Here is a 5,990-nt window from a genome sequence, read left to right on the forward strand (position 1 = left end):
TTTACAGAATCAATCATGGCGTTTATTCATAATCAGTCCGAAGAGTGTGTGAAGACCGAATTGGACCTGTTTACAGTACCGTACACACAAACATCTATCGAAAATCTACATTTGTAGAAATCCCACCAATGTCAGCTCTAACGGACGGAGGTCCTATTGAATTTTTCATTTCGGCTGGCGGGGAGGATTATCTCGACCTTAACGATTCATACTTTGTATACACGTGTAAGGATTACAAACCCTGATGGCACATTGTTGGCTAACGCAGCCGATGTAGGTTTTATAAACTATCCTGGATGCAGTCTTTTTTCACAAGTAGATATAATGTTGGGTGATAGACTGATCACACAGTCTTCAAATACGCATCCTTATCGATCCGTTATAGAATGTCTTCTGAATTATGGAAAGGACACATTGGCTACGCAATTTAGCACAGGGCTATTTTGTAAGGACACAGCGGGCAAAATGGATGAGACCTCTATCACAGGCGATAATTTGGGGTTGACACAAAGGGGTGAATACACATCCGGAAGCCGTATTGTTGAATTAATAGCACCAGTACCGCAGATTTGTTTTTTCAAGAAAAATTGTTGCTAAATGGTGTGGACATGTCTCTGAAATTCATACGTTCAAAGATGACTTTACTAATGACCCTGGAAATGTCCAATTAGGCTGTGAAAATAATGTCTGCTAGTCTATTTGTCAAGAAAATATCAGTGGCACCAACTGTTAGACTAGCTCATAGTAGGGCCCTACAGCATACTAATGCAAAATATGCTATTGACAGAGTAGCTCTAAAACCTTCTCAATACCTACAGGCACACGTGTTTTGCAACCAAGAAAACCTATTCATAGGACAGATTCCTAAATTTGTAGTCATAGCTTTTAGAGATAATGAAGCATACACTGGGTCGTATGCCCATAACCCCTTTAATTTTGGAAACTATAATACAGAATTTATTAGCCTTTATGCCGATGGACAGCCTCACCCAGCCAGTCCTTTTCAGCCCTTTTTCAAAGAGGGCAATATGTACGGAATATTATCAACTGGTTGAATCAACAGGGCGCCATTTAAAAGACAGGTCACTAGCCATAACACGAGAGGATTTTGGGGCTGGTTATACTCTATTTTTTTTTAATTTGGAACCTGACGGTGGGGGCTCAGGAAATGTTTCACTGATTAAGAACAGTAACGTTCGGCTTGGAAGTTCGGTTCAAAATCCACTTCCTAGGACTGTGACCCTTATCTGCTATTCAGTTTTTGACTCTGTAATCGAAATATCTAACAGGCGGCAAGTCCTATTGGATCACTACTAAAGATGAATACAATAGAACTCACCAGCGTCCTCAGAAAAAGAATGAATAGAGACACAAATTTCTTAGGAGTAATACCATGCGATCATCTCCCAAAAACAGTTGTTTGTAAATTACCCGCCATGCTGGTTGTAAATACACAGCCCAGTAATATGCCGGTGAACACTGGCTAGGTATTTACATTACAGAGAACAAGCATGGTTTGTTCTTTGATAGCTTTGGACATCCACCTACCTTTTTCCGCAGGAAATTGGCAATTTCCTCTTAAAGAACTGTGTGGAGAGATGTACCATTCAGCAATCCAAGTGCAAAATAATTATTCTACAACATGTGGCCAGCACTGCGTCTTCTTTTATGTCATATTCAGAAAAAGATTCCTTATACAAAAGTATTGAGCATGTATGGCACTAATCTTGTATGCAACGATACAATGGTCAGCCATTTTGTTAGCAGTATACACCCGTTGTGTGTCACGATCAGAAATTTAAATGTGTACAATGTTCATGTTCCACCTATAGGTAGAAATTGTGTAATGATGTTTCTTTTCAAAAAAAAAAGAATGTGGAATATACTATTCTTATAATGCCTTAATTTTTTTTATTTTTTTTTTTTTTTTTTTAAAACAAATTATACAGAAAAAAATGCATTCAACAGATAAAATTAATGTAAAACATTCATTTAATGTCACCTGTTTACATACAACACAGCATTTTCACGTAGTGAATAAAGCCAAACACATGAATAGAAAATTTATGTAAAACACATTCATTTTATGTCACATGTTTACATACAACACTGACTTTTCATATAGTTGAATAAAGAAAACACCTCAAATAGAAAACACACCCTCAATAGAATAAAAACAAAAAACAAAATGAATGAAAACACATCAAATAGAAAACACCCCTCTCAATAGAATAAAAACAAAATAAAAATAGGTTTTTAAAAAAGTAAAATATAAAGTAGTGTAATAATAGAAATAGGTTTTTAAAAAAAGTAAAATATAAAGTAGTGTAATAATAGAAATAGGTTTTTAAAAAAGTAAAATATAAAGTAGTGTAATAATAGAAATAGGTTTTTAAAAAAAAAGTAAAATATAAAGTAGTGTAATAATAGAAATAGGTTTTTAAAAAAAGTAAAATATAAAGTAGTTAATAATAGAAATAGGTTTTTAAAAAAGTAAAATATAAAGTAGTGTAATAATAGAAATAGGTTTTTTAAAAAAGTAAAATATAAAGTAGTAATTTTTTAAAAAAAAAAGTAAAATATAAAGTAGTGTAATAATAGAAATAGGTTTTTAAAAAAAAAAGTAAAATATAAAGTAGTGTAATAATAGAAATAGGTTTTTAAAAAAAGTAAAATAGAAAATAATAAAAATATGTTTAAAAGTAAAAAAAAAAATAAAGTAGTGTAATAGAAAATATAAAAGATTAAAAACTAGACCAGCGAGTCTTAGCAATGGGTGGTGTAATACTAAATGTTCTAGGAGTACTAGTTGCTCGTAAAGCAGATGGTGTACCATGTGTAAATACAGGGCCATTCTTATTGCTCTAGGAGTGCGAGGGTTCGTGGAACAATCATAGGCGTTTGTGTATTAGTTTCAGATCTGTATGATCTGCTGAAAAGTGTCACAACCCATAACAATGTTCCAGAACACTCTAGACCAAAAGGGTGGAACATATTTTTAAAATCGTTAGCTAAAATATGTGCCACTCTCCGTAATCCCAAACACTGGAACATTGTTCTATTGAGGCTTTTAAAACTGTTGCATCATCTGAAACTAATACACAAACGCCTATGATTGTTCCACGAACCCCTCGTGACTCCTAGAGCAATAAGAATGGCCCCTGTATTTACACATGGTACACCATCTGCTTTACGAGCAACTAGTACTCCTAGAACATTTAGTATTACACCACCCATTGCTAAGACTCGCTGGTCTAGTTTTTAATCTTTTATATTTTCTATTACACTACTTTATTTTTTTTTTACTTTTAAACATATTTTTATTATTTTCTATTTTACTTTTTTTAAAAACCTATTTCTATTATTACACTACTTTATATTTTACTTTTTTTTTTAAAACCTATTTCTATTATTACACTACTTTATATTTTACTTTTTTTTTTTAAAAACCTATTTCTATTATTACACTACTTTATATTTTACTTTTTTAAAAACCTATTTCTATTATTACACTACTTTATATTTTACTTTTTTAAAAACCTATTTCTATTATTAACTACTTTATATTTTACTTTTTTTTAAAACCTATTTCTATTATTACACTACTTTATATTTTACTTTTTAAAAACCTATTTCTATTATTACACTACTTTATATTTTACTTTTTTTTTTTTTTAAAACCTATTTCTATTATTACACTACTTTATATTTTACTTTTTTTAAAACCTATTTTTATTTTGTTTTTATTCTATTGAGAGGGGTGTTTTCTATTTGATGTGTTTTCATTCATTTTGTTTTTGTTTTTATTCTATTGAGGGTGTTTTTTTCTATTTGAGGTGTGTTTTCTTTATTCAACTATATGAAAAGTCAGTGTTGTATGTAAACATGTGACATAAAATGAATGTGTTTTACATAAATTTTCTATTCATGTGTTTGGCTTTATTCGACTACGTGAAAATGCTGTGTTGTATGTAAACAGGTGACATTAAATGAATGTTTTACATTAATTTTATCTGTTGAATGCATTTTTTTTCTGTATAATTTGTTTTAAAAAAAAAAAAAAAAAAAAAAAAAAAAAAAATAAGGCATTATAAGAATAGTATATTCCACATTCTTTATTTTTTGAAAAGAAACATCATTACACAATTTCTACCTATAGGTGGAACATGAACATTGTACACATTTAAATTTCTGATCGTGACACACAACGGGGTGTATACTGCTAACAAAATGGCTGACCATTGTATCATTGCATACAAGATTAGTGCCATACATGCTCAATACTTTTGTATAAGGAATCTTTTTTGAATATGACATAAAAAGAAGACGCAGTGCTGGCCACATGTTGTAGAATAATTATTTTGCACTTGGATTGCTGAATGGTACATCTCCACACAGTTCTTTAAGAGGAAATTGCCAATTTCCTGCGGAAAAAGGTAGGTGGATGTCCAAAGCTATCAAAGAACAAACCATGCTTGTTCTCTGTAATGTAAATACCTAGCCAGTGTTCACCCGGCATATTACTGGGCTGTGTATTTACAACGAGCATGGCGGGTAATTTACAAACAACTGTTTTTGGGAGATGATCGCATGGTATTACTCCTAAGAAATTTGTGTCTCTATTCATTCTTTTTCTGAGGACGCTGGTGAGTTCTATTGTATTCATCTTTAGTAGTGATCCAATAGGACTTGCCGCCTGTTAGATATTTCGATTACAGAGTCAAAAACTGAATAGCAGATAAGGGTCACAGTCCTAGGAAGTGGATTTCTGAACCGAACTTCCAAGCGAACGTTACCGTTCTTAATCAGTGAAACATTTCCTGAGCCCCCACCGTCAGGTTCAAATTAAAACAAAATAGAGTATAACCAGCCCCAAAATCCTCTCGTGTTATGGCTAGTGACCTGTCTTTTAAATGGCGTCCTGTTGATTCAACCAGTTGATAATATTCCGTACATATTGCCCTCTTTGAAAAAGGGGCTGAAAAGGACGGGCTGGGTGAGGCTGTCCATCGGCATAAAGGCTAATAAATTCTGTATTATAGTTTCCAAAATTAAAAGGGTTATGGGCATACGACCCAGTGTATGCTTCATTATCTCTGAAAAGCTATGACTACAAATTTAGGAATCTGTCCTATGAATAGGTTTTCTTGGTTGCAAACACGTGTGCCTGTAGGTATTGAGAAGGTTTTTTTTTAGAGCTACTCTGTCAATAGCATATTTTGCATTAGTATGCTGTAGGGCCCTACTATGAGCTAGTCTAACAGTTGGTGCCACTGATATTTTCTTGACAAATAGACTAGCAGACATTATTTTCACAGCGAATTGACATTTCCAGGGGTCATTAGTGCAAAGTCATCTTTTGAACGTATGAATTTCAGAGACATGTCCACACCATTCAGCAACAATTTTTCTTGAAAAAAACAAATCTGCGTGTACTGGTGCTATTAATTCAACAATACGGCTTTCGGATGTGTATTCACCCCTTTGTGTCAACCCCAAATTATCGCCTGTGATAGAGGTCTCATCCATTTTGCCCGCTGTGTCCTTACAAAATAGCCCTGTGCTAAATTATGTAGCCAATGTGTCCTTTCCATAATTCAGAAGACATTCTATAACGGATCGATAAGGATACGTGTTTGAAGACTGTGTGATCAGTCTATCACCCAACATTATATCTACTTGTGAAAAAAGACTGCATCCAGGATAGTTTATAAAACCTACATCGGCTGCGTTAGCCAACAATGTGCCATCAGGGTTTGTAATCCTTACACGTGTATACAAGTATGAATCGTTAAGGTCGAGATAATCCTCCCCGCTAGCCGAAATGAAAAATTCAATAGGACCTCCGTCCGTTAGAGCTGACATTGGTGGGATTTCTACAAATGTAGATTTTTCGATAGATGTTTGTGTGTGCGGTACTGTAAACAGGTCCAATTCGGTCTTCACACACTCTTCGGACTGATTATGAATAAACGCCATGATTGATTCTG

The sequence above is a fragment of the Perca flavescens genome, chromosome 9 (assembly GCF_004354835.1).
Source record: "Perca flavescens isolate YP-PL-M2 chromosome 9, PFLA_1.0, whole genome shotgun sequence".
Classification (NCBI taxonomy): Eukaryota; Metazoa; Chordata; class Actinopteri; order Perciformes; family Percidae; genus Perca; species Perca flavescens.